The sequence below is a fragment of the Sapajus apella genome, unplaced genomic scaffold (assembly GCF_009761245.1).
Source record: "Sapajus apella isolate SASKATOON/1434 unplaced genomic scaffold, GSC_monkey_1.0 scaffold11, whole genome shotgun sequence".
NCBI lineage: Eukaryota > Metazoa > Chordata > Mammalia > Primates > Cebidae > Sapajus > Sapajus apella.
This window is the reverse complement of record NW_022436951.1, coordinates 1,013,574-1,025,998: the sequence shown is the minus strand read 5'-3', so window position 1 is coordinate 1,025,998 and position 12,425 is coordinate 1,013,574.

Genomic DNA, 12,425 nt, shown 5'->3' with positions numbered 1-12,425 from the left:
CATCAGCCTTTCTCATCCCATTCCCAGGTACCTGCCTCCAGGCAGGCACTGCAGAGAGGTGAGTTTCAGTTTATCTGCCCAGTCAGGACGAAGGGACAGAAGCTCTACCTTGGACACAGTATTGCTGAAAATACTGGAGACACTATCACCCTAGACCTGGCTCATAAGGCAGCAATTCCACACTGGAAGAAGCAAGCCAAGAAGACCTGAGGTCACTCCTCATGCCCAGGGTAAAGGTGTCACTCAGAAAGGAGCCTGCCATTGTTCCCACCCAAGGCTCAGAAATTTCACCACAAGGAAGAAGCAGGCCTTAAAACAGAGAACAGAGTTTTCCCAAAAAAGTTGACTTTATTTGCAACCGAATATGGAGATGATTGAGCCTAAGGGTAGATGCTGCAAAAAACAATGGAGGTTGTGGCAATGAGTAATTGGGAGAAAATTGGTGTATTTGTTGATGAACCAAACTTGGGTCTCTGCCCACCTGGCAGAGTAAAGCCAAACACTGCCATTGGCATTTGCAGCAAGAGAAAGTGAGGCGTTTATTTCAGGGCTCTAAGCAAGAAGAATCAGGCAGGATGCTTAAGATCGGAACTCTTCAATGGCTTAAATGTAGGGATTTAAAAGGCAAAGAAGCAGAAGTTACAGGCAAAGCCATAACTCAATATCATGGAGGCTATAAATTGATTTGGCCTAAAGAGGTGGGGCATCTTGCAACAAGGGGTCACACATCATTGGGAGATTTAAAGATTCTCTGATTTGATATTGGTTAAGGAAGCAAGGTTTGTCTAAAAACTTGGGGTCAGCAGAAAGGAATTTTATGCTCTGGCCTGTGGTCATGACTTTGTCCAGGCTCCTCAAGAAGAAATTTAGAACAAAGAACATTGTTCAGAGTTCAGTCTTCAGTTCTCCTCTACCTGAAGTCCATGTGCCAACGGATGGCATTTTCCATTTTGTGGAGTTCTGGGTTTCTGAAAAACAATTCAGCAACATAAGTTAAGATGTTATCTTTAGTTCCTATAGGGAAGCAAACATTCTGTGGCTCTAATCTCCTTCATTATTGTTTTAAGCTACCTTCTTGTTTATCAAGTTGCTCATTTACTACTCAAGGCTAGCTAGGTCCTTGCAATTTTCCTTGAAGTAACCCAAGATTTCCCTTTATTACCATGCTCATGGGGGCTTGGAAGGCCCCTAAGAAAGGTTTTTGCTCCATTTCAGGTTCATTGATGACATGAGCTGTAAACCAAAAATAAAATTTTAAATCCCCCAACTAACTTAATGGACCTCCCTTTCAGCTAAGGGATTCCAAAGAAACATGAAAAACTATTAATAGTTTAGGCAAGATGGGAAGAGAAAGGAGTCAGACATGCTTCATTATACCCTCTCCTTTTTGGAGTTTAGACACATTTAAACAGCATTAGCATTAAAAATAGAGACTCTGAGACCGACAGAGCAGACTCTTTGTAGCAATATGTTAGCAACTCAAACCTGATTCTGGTATAATGTCATATGATAGATAACAGGCCCTAAAGGAAATAAAAGTATTTTACTCTGAAATATCTTGTTTTTGTGTGTGTGCTTTTGTTTTTGTTTTGTTTTGTTGTTTGTTTGTTTGTTTTTTCCCTATCACCAAGACCGGACTGCAGTAGCATGATCTTGGCTCACTGTAACCTCTGCCTCCCAGGTTAAAGCAGTTCTCATGCCTCAGCCTCCCAAGTAGCTGTAATTACAGGTGCATACCATTACGTCTGGTTAATTTTTGTATTTTTAGTAGAGAAGGGGTTTCACCATGTTGACCAGGCTGGTCTCAAACTCCTGACCTCAAGTGATCTGCCCACCTCAGCCTCCCAAAGTGCTGGGATTACAGGCATGGGCCACCACACCCAGCCCCCAAATACATTTCTTTAACATAATTTGGAATGGTCCTGTAAGTCTGCCTCATGTGGGGAAAACATACATTCTTCAGAAAATCCCCTTCCCTTTTCAGGTCTTTTGCTGATCTACAAGAGATCTAACTAAGAGTCTGAAAACTTTTAAGGCCCAATTAGAGACATTTACCTTTTATCCTCTGTGAAGCTGGTTACCTGGAAGCTTTATCTACATAGCAAGAACCTTGGCTTCTACAACCTCCCTTATCTTAAACACAAGTATTTCTTTCTGCTGACTTCAACTCTATAGAAAATCTTAACTCTTTCAACCAATTGTCAATCAAGAAACCTTCAAATCCACCTATCACCTGGAAGTTACCCCCATCCCTTGGAGATGTACTGCCTTTCTGGGGTGAACCAATGTATTCTTTACATATATTAATTTATGTCTTTGCCTGTAACTTCTGCCTCCATAAAATGTGTAAAATCAAACTAACTTAGTCACCTTGGGCACATGTTCTCAAGACTTCCTGAGGCAGTGTTATGACTCAGAATAAACCTCTTCAAATATTTTATAGAGTTTGACCTTCTCTGTCAACAAAGAAAAAGGCAACTGGGAGGTGATTAGTAGTTTCATTAAAGATATAAGCTAAACTGTAGGTCTGCTAGTCTGTTGGAAAGAACCAGAGGAAGAGGCAGCTGTGGGGAGACCACCAGGAGTCAGAATAAATCTCAATAACTGACTACAGGAACTATTTCGTCAAAGGAGCCCCGGGTAGATTGATTTGGTCTGTGGAGCTATTTATGCCCCCAAAGCATTGTTGAAAACAATAGAACACTAACTAGAAGTTACTAGACCTTGATAGTTAGGTCTGGTCAGGGAAAGACATAATCAAAATGTGCCCTGACCACAACAACTGTCATCTAAAAGTGACCCTGAGAGTACAACAAAGCCTGGGCCCTGATGAGCATCAGAGACTTCACACAGGGGTTTGGAGGTTGTGGGGATGGATATGAATTCTGTTAAGACAATGCAGCTGGTCACTAAGCAAATAGCAATAACGAGTGTAGACAGGGAGTAAGAACTGTACTCAGAGTTGCCACAGGTTATTGTCTAAAATGTTGACTTTTCAACAAAAAAAATTACGAGACATGCTAAAGATACAGAAAAGTGTGACCTTTATAGCAGGAAAAATAATCAGACAACAGAAACTGCCTGTGAGAGTAACCAGATGTGAGATTTTAATAGCTATTATAAAATGTTCAAACAACTAAAGGAAACCATGATTTAAAAAGTAAAATGAGATGATCATGTCACATCAAATAGAGGTTACAAATAAAGAAATAGAAACAAGCCAAGTGCAGTGGCCCATGCCCATAATCCCAGCACTTTGGGAGGCCAAGGCAAGAGGATTGCTTGAGCCCAGTAGTTCAAGACAAGCCTGGGCAACAAAGTGAGACCCTGGCTCTACAAAAATTTTAAAAATTAGCCAGAAATGGTGGCATGTACCTGTAGTCCCAGCTACTTAGGAGGCTGAGGCAGGAGGATCACTTGAGCCAGAGAGGTTGAGGCTGCAGTGAGCTATGATCTCACCACTGCATTCTAGCCTGGGCGACAGAGCAAGACCTTGACTCCAGAAAAAGAAAAAAACAAAAACAAAAACAAAACAAAACAGAAATATCAATAATAAAAGAGAACCCAGTGAAAATAATGGAATACCCAATGACGTATAATTTACATGAAAAAATCATATAGGGGCTCAACAGTAGATTTCAACTGGTGGAAGAAAGAATTTACAAACTTGAGCATTGATCAATAGAGATTCTACAATCTAAAAAACAGAAAGAAAAGTAAATCAAGAAAAATGAACAGAGTCTCAGAGAAATGTGAAAACCATAGGACAATGACATGTGTAATGGAGGTACTAGAAAGAGAAGTAAAGTAGAAAAAAATATTCAAAGAAACAAGGGCTGAAGCTGGGCATGGTGGCTCATGCCTGTAATCCCAGCATTTTGGGAGGCTGAGGTGGGCAGATTGAGGCCAGGAGTTCAATACCAGCCTGGCCAACCCCGTGAAACCCCATCTCTACTAAAAATACTAAAGCTAACTGGTCATGGTGGTACATATTTGTAATTCCAGCTGCTTGGGAGGTCAAGGCACAAGAATCGCTTGAACCCAGGAGGCTGAGGTTGCAGTGAGCCAAGATTGCACCAACTGTACTCTAGCCCGGAGGATAGATTGAGACCATCTCAAAAAAGAAAGGGAAGGAAAGGAAAGGGAAGGGGAGGGGAGGAGAGGGGAGGGAGGAAGGGAAGTGGAGGGCAGGGGAGGGGAGGGAAGGGGAAAAGGAAAAAGGAAAGGCAAAGAAAGAAAAGAAAAGAAGAGCAAGGCTGAAAACTGAACAAATTTATTTATTGAAAAGCAATCTGTACAACCAGGAAGCTTAATAATTCTAAGGAGGAATAATGCAAATAGATCCACAAAAAGACACATCATGATAAAAATAGTGAAAGTCAAAGATGATAAAGAGACAATCCTCAAAGTTTCAAGAGAAAGATGACTTGTTACTTAGTGACTTAGGGAAGCTTAGTGATAGTAAGAGCTTACTTTTCAGCAGCAATAGTGGAAAACATAAGATAGTGTTATAACATATTCAAAGTACTGAAAGAAAAAAAAGATCAACCATGAATCCTACACCCAGCAAAGCTATCTTTCAAAAATAAAGGCAAAATACAGACAGACCTTCCCTAAGAAACAAAACTGAAAATATTTACTGTTATCAGACTTGCTATATAAGAAATAATAAAGGGAGCTCTTCAGGCTGAAATTAAATGACCCAGACAGTAATTGTGACAAAATATTTGTAAATCATACCTCTCATAAGGTATTTGTATCTGGCATATATAAAGAATGATTATAACTCAATTTTTTAAAATATTAATAACCTAATGTAAAAGATCTGAACAGCCACTTTTCCAAAGAAGATCTGTAAATGACCAATAAGCACATATAAAGATATTCAACATAATTATTCATCAGGGAAATTCACATCAAAAAACAATGATGTACCACTTCATATGGACAAGAATAGCTTATGAGAATGGCCACTAGAATCAAAATGTGACACAATAACAAGTGTTGGTAAGGATGTGGAGAATAGAACCCTTACATACTACTGGTGGGGATGCAAAATGATGTAGCCACTTTGAAAACCACTCTGGGCAGTACCTCAAAAATTAAACATAGAGTTGCCATATGGCATGCAATTCAACTGGTAGGTATATATCCAACAAAAGTGAAAACATGTGTCTTCACAAAAATGTGTATGGGAATGTTTCTAGCAGCATTATTCACAATAACCAAAGGTGAAAGCAACTCAACTGCCCATCAGCTGGTGACTAGATGAACAAAACATGGTATACATGCAAACAATGGAAGCTAATTCAACCACAAAAACAAATGCTGTACCAATCGGTGCTACAAAATAGATGAACTTTGAAAACATTATACTAAGTGAAAAAAGCCTTCCACAAATGGCCATCTATTATATGATTCCATTTATATGAAATGCAGCACAAATATAGACCATTTTCTTTATTGCAGAAAGTTGTATGGGATGGGGCTGTTGCCTGATAGTAAGGGAAAAGGTGGTTATCTTTTAGGCTTAAATAGTTTCTAAAATTAAATTTTGTAAGAGCTGGCATCAAAATAGTAGAAGTTCAATTATTAGGCAAGAATCTAGGATGTAGTTTTTTGGTATAGATTAGAGACAAATCTGCATAATTCAAAAGTCAACTGAGAAGCTGGGTATGTTAGTTTTCTATTGCTTCATTGACATACTACAACACCTTTAGTAGCTTAAAACAACACAAATTTATTTTCTGATTAGTTCTTTGGATTAGAAGTCCAGCTTAGGGCTCACTGGACTACAGTTTAAATATTGGGCTTGTTCTCTGAGAAAACACCAAATGACAGATGTTCCTAGTGGTGCCAGAATGCCCTCTAGCACCCAGGTGTCCTGGAAAGAGAAGCCTTGGCTTCCAGGGAGGTTTCTGCAGCATCATTTGGTCCAAGTCTCAGTGCTTGTGAAGGGACTAAAGACAAGGAATGACTTCCCATCACCAAGCTGTGCCACCTGGCTCAAGTCCACAAGAGATCTTTCTGTTTTTTTTCTACCCATTTAGTAGTCTGAGATCATCTACTTTTTCCTGGAAATATTCCTCAAAGATAAGGTTTTAAAGATTATGCCCATGCAAAAGCAGGTTCATGTTGTCCAGCTGACCAGGATCAACACATTTTTCACCATCTTGGAATATAAGCAACATGTCATCAGGATTTAAAGTGCTCCAAGGAAGTAGCCACCGCCGTCAATGAGGCCGTCATCCTGGCCAAGCCCTCTGTAAGTCCCCATGCAGTGAGGCTATTGGAGGAACAAGATTGGCAAATCCCACATTGTTCCTTGAAAGATAATAGGCAGCTGCAGCTCTGTGCTGGTACTCCTCACTCCTGCCACCAAAGAAGCTGCTAATAATGGCCAGTATCCTCGACTACTACACTTTAGCCAGGGATTGCACTACCACCCTGGGCAACTCCATCAAAGCCGCGTTTTATGCCATCTGCAAGACCTATATCTATCTCACTCTAATCTCTGGAAAGGTACTGTTTGCTTATCAAGAATTCATTGACCCATACCAGTGTCCATGCAGAGGATCCAGGGTCTGTCTGTGACCACCATGCTAGTGTTTTCTTACAAGAAAAATGAGGTGACTTAATTAAGCCATTAAAAGTTGCTGGTAGTGCTTTATTCCTTCTGGAGTATATAGGCTGAATAATAGTCCCTAAGATATCCAGACCCTAATCCTTGAGAGCTTCGAATGGCAAAAGGAACTTTGCAAATGTTATTAAGTTAAGGATCTTGAGATGGGGATATTATCCATAATAATCTGAGACAGGAGACAGTGTAGACTGTACTTCTGGAATGTTTGGATGTTGGGAGTTACACAGGGAATAGAAAGGAGCTGAAGAGAAAATCAGGGACAAGAGATTGGAGAGATTTTAATATTTTTAAGGTGCACTCACTCATTTAATATAAATGTTAATGAATTAACTCATTAATATTTAATAAGTTGATAAACATTTAAGTGCTCACTATAGGGAAGTCAGTACATAAGGTAATCACTCTGTCCTCAAGGAGTTTACTATCTGAGGACAAGGCACCAGAGGAAGCTGACTAGGGACAAGTAAGAGAACTGTCAGGTAGCATGAATGATCCAGCTCAATTTATAGTGGCAGCAACCTGTATGCAAATGAAGCTGTTGTGCTTCAGAGTTCACCACCTGAATGGCAAGGCAAAAGGACACTGATTGAAGATTTGTTGGGTTTTACAGGTTAAAAGGATAAGAAACTGAGAGTGCTGAAAAGATAAGGAACTGGGAGTTTTGGTTTAAGTGATCAATCATGTGACTCAATCTACAAAAAGTGGGAACAGAGGCCAGAGGGGAGCGAAAAAATTAGGAGAAAATGTTGCCAAAAGGTTTTCCAGATGAAAGATCTCTTATGGTGTGAAATCATGGGAGAAGATGCAGTCAGAGATTGGGTTTTAGAGTTTAATATTTCTGAGATTCACAGTATGTCTTGCTGGTCTACAAGGACATTGGACTGTCTTAGGATAAAGGCAGGATTTAGGGTGAAGATAAATAATGTAAACCAAGATTCAGTGGCTTTACTGGATATGAACAAGGGATCCAGAAGCTTGTGGAGAAGAGAGATATATTCAGAGAGCTTGACCTCATAGCAGAAGAAGCATGGATTAATAGATGTTCGGTGGAGGAAATTTCCATCTCGTTTTGAAAATATGGAAGTATCTTTTAATGTTGGTGCAAAAGTTCTGGGCAGCAGAGTGAAAAGGTGGCAGCAGGGTGGTTGTTGGAAAGAATCTTGAGAGATGGTGTTCAAGCTAGTAAGAAGATGATGGCATGAAAGCAGATTGGAGGTTGTAAAGCCTCCCTTCTCTGAGGACTGCAGGGCTAAGAAATACGCATAGAAGTGAGAGACTTCAAAGGATTTAACCTGGGCATAAGTTGTGGGGATTTTTGTCATTGTTTTTGAGACAAGGTCTCACTCTGTGTGTAGGCTAAGGTACAGTGGTACCGTCTTAGCTCACTACAGCCTCAAACTTCTGGGCTCAAGCAATCCTGTCACCTTAGCCTCCCAAGTAGCTGGGACTACAGGTATGCACCACCACACTGGCTAATTTTTAAATTTTCTGTTTTAACAAGTTCTTTCTATGTTGCCCAGGCTGGTCTAGAACTCTAGGACTCAAGTGATTATTTCACCTCAGCCTGCCAAAACACTAAGACTACAGGCATGAACCACTATTCCCATTCATAAATTGTTTTAAGCCAGATACAATTATATTATTAAAGCCAATGAAGTAAAAAGAGAAAATCTTCTAGCTTGATTATAAGAAAGCGTATTTAATTCAGGCAGTTTTCTGATATTGTATTTTATGACCTATTTATTTTTAGCAATTAATTGAAGAGACAAACTAAAACTTATAAATGTTGTGCATGTTCAAACTACATTAATGTTGTTTTTAAATCTCAAAAGTTAATGTAATCAACATTCTACAATAGAATGGAGAGAACTTTGACTTCAACAGATTAAGAATTTAGAAGATAGTTGATGGATTTTTCTTGCTAATAGGCACAAAGCAGGTGATCTCGGGCTTTAACTTTGTGCTAAATTGATGATCAATTATTGCTGATTTTACCATCTAGTAATACTTATTTCATCATGTCCCTCTTCCCTTCCTATGCTGATACTATCCTTGTTTAGGCCATAATCCTCTCTCTCCCATATTACTTTAAAAGCCTCCCTACTAGTCTCCTTCTCTTTTAACTTAAACCTACAAGCCTATCTTCCTTACCACCCAGTATAAATACCTTTCAGAAATCTAACCTTGTCATTATCCTATTGAAATCCGTTCCAGTCTCTCCACTGTCTAGAGGTGACAGTACAAACTCTTCATCATGGCATCACAGTGGCTCTATAATGTGTCCCTGTCAACTTTTTCAGTTTCATTTTTTGTTCCCTGCCGACAGTATGTTCCCATCTAATCAAATGCAGTATGTTCTAGTTTTTAAATGAAGAATGCTCCATTAAAAAAAATTACTAGATACCTAAAATAAATGCCTGTTCTGTGCTTGACAAATCAGTCTAGTTTCAGAGTAATGAATCTTAAATGATGTGGCATTTAGACATGGCTATTCCACTATTGACAATTGGGTTATTTTAGGCATTACATAAAATTATATTAGAGCTACAGCCTTTGAATTTGTGCATGGGAATTGCTATGGATTAAGCTTCAGATGCTCAGTGTAGGACACATTTTATAACAGCTTTATTGAGATATAATTCACATACCATATAACTCATTCATTTAAAGTATACATTTCAATGGTTTTTAGGATATTCACAGATATATGCAACAATCACCACAATTTTATTTTTTTGTTATTTCTTAATTTTTCATACCCTGATGCAGCATCTGACATCACCACAATTTTAGGTGATATCTTAAGCCCACCTAAAAAAACGCTGTGCCCTTTAGCTACCATCCTCATATAACCTATCTATCTTAACTCCGAGAAATCATTAATCTACCCTGTCTCTATGGAATTTGCATATTCTGGGCATCTAATATAAATGGAATTATATGACGTGATCTTTTGTGTATGGGTTTTTTACATAGCATCATGTATTTAATATTCAGATTCTAGCATGTATCAGTACTTCATTTGTAAAGCAGAATAATATTTTATTGTATGGTTATACCACATTTTGCTTCTCAAATCATTGACATTGAGGTTGCTTACAACTTTTGGCTATTATCAATAATACTGCTATGAACATTTGTGTAAATTTTTTTGTACGGATATATATTTGAATATCTCTTCAGTATATAGCTAGGAATGGAATTGCTGGGTGTCTTAGTTTGGGTGCTGTAAAAACATACAATAAACTGGGTGGCTTACAAAAAAAAAAAACAAAACCATAAATGTATTTCTCACAGTTTTGGAGGGTGAAGAGCCTAAGATCAAGGCATTGGCAGAATCTGTGTCTGGTAAGGGTCCTCTTAGTAGACAACCATCTTTTTTCTGTGCCTTCACATAGTGGAGGGTTTGAGAGATGTCTCCGAGGTCTCTTTTATAAGGGCATTCATCCTATTAATGGGGGCTCCACCCTGGTGACCTGATCACCTCCAAATGTCACACTTCTTAACACTATCCTCTTGGGGGTTAGGATTTCAACATATGAATCTGCTTCAGGGCCGGTGGGGACACATAAATATTTAACCCATTGCACTGGGTCATATGATTACTCTATAGTTAACGTCATGAGGAATTTCCAGCTGTTTTTCAAAGTTGCTGCACTATATTACCCCACTAGCAGTTTATTAGAGTACCAATTTCTCTCCATTGTTGTCAACACGTTTTATTATCTGAGTTTTTGGTTATAGCCATCCTACTAGATATGAAGTGGTATCTCATTGTGGTTTTGATTTGCATTCCCTAATGCCTAAACATCTTTCCATGTGTAAATTGGCTATTTTAATTTTTTCTATGGAGAATTACTTATTCAAATCCTCTGCATATTTTTAATTGGATTATTAATATTTCTACTATTTCATTATAAGAATTCCTTACATATTCTGGATACTAGTCTCTTATAAGGTATATGTTTGGCAAATATTTTCTCCCATTTCTCCCATTCTGCGAGTTGTCTTTTTACTTTCTTGATAGTGTCCTTTGAAGCACTGCAGTTCTTAATTTTTAGTAAGTTTATGTATTATTTTTCTTTTGTTGCTGCTTTTTTTTTTTTTTGGTGTCATATCTAAGAAACTGTTTCGGCTATTATTTCTTCAAATGTTCTTTTGACTTAGCTGCCACTTTGATTTCAGATTTCTTTCTGCCAGAGCTGTGAACTAATAAATTTCTATTGTTTTTAAGCAACTCAGTTTGTGGTAATTTTTTTTTCTTACAGCAGCCAAAAGAAACTAACTCTGTTGGCCAAATCACATCCTCCTTCTCATTTTTCTCCAAGGAAAGTAGGTCATCTGACTGAGTGTGGCTCTAGGGAGTATCCTTTCATCCCTCTCCCTTAGCTGCAGATGGCTGTCATCAATCTGTAATACTTCTTGGAGCATCACTCTAATTGTTGCCTCCATCTTATATCTCTGTCTTCTCTTTTGTCTCTTCTAAAGATATTTGCCATTAGATTTAGGGCTTACCTGGATAATCCAGGATGATCTTATTTCAAGATAATTAAATTAATTACACCTGCAGAGACCTTTTTCCTATATAAGGTCACATCCACAGGTTCTGGGGTTTGGGACATGGACATATCTTTTTGGAGGCCACCATTCAACCATCACAATTACTCCTATGGTGGTCTCTCCATAAAATGTAGTGGAAGGGAGAAAAGTTCTACTTTCATGTATGCTCATTGTAACATTTGTAAAACATAAAATTTAAAAAATTAAAAGTCATCCATATGTGCACCAACAGTATGAGTTTATTATTCATAATTGATATTTTCTCAAATTTTAGATGCATAAACCCATATTTAAAACTAAAGCTTAGCAGGCACCATGGCTCAGACCTGTAATCCCAGCAATTTGGGAGGTCAAGGCAGGCAGACCACTTGAGCTCAGGAGTTCGAGACCAGCCTGGGCAACATGTTGAAATCCCATCTCTACGAAAAAACACAAAAATTAGCCAGGTATTGTGGCATGTATCTGTGGTCCCAACAACTCAGGAGTTGAGGTAGGGGGATCACTTGAACCTGGGAGGCAGAGGTTTCCCACTCAGCCAAGATCACGCCAGTACACTCCAGCCTGGGTGAGAATGGGACCCTGTCTCAAAAACAACAACAACAACAACAACAACAACAAAAAACAAAACAAAAAATAAAGAAATAACGACTAAAACTAAAGCTCTACTCTATGTACTGTTATAATTATTTTTACTTAATAAATTATGAACATCTTAATCTGTCAATAGGTATGGAGATAAAATACAATTTTAATGCCTACAGTATGTCCTGTTGCATAAACATACCAAAACTTGTTGAACCAATCTCCTATCACAGATATGTGTTATTGTCAAATGTTTACAATTATGAACAAAATTATGATGAACCTCCTTGTTTTATTGAGCTTTACACACTTGTCCAGTTGTTGTCTTAGAATAAATTACTAAATCAGTTATTTTCAAAGGTTTTAATACATTATGCCAGGTCATCCTTCAGTAGTTTGTATAAAAGTATATTCCTAACAACAGTGTATGAGAGTGAGTGCTTATCTTCTTTTACTGATTTTGGGTATTAACCATCTTTTAAATTAATTTGAGAACATTCTAATTCGGATTTTTTCAAATATACTCATGATATTTGTTTGTTGTGTCTCCTTTTTACCATTTTTGTTACAAAGCTTTGTGTTTACCATAGAGGTCTAAAAATTAGAATCACACTCATAGCTAGAGAGAAAGACTTTATTA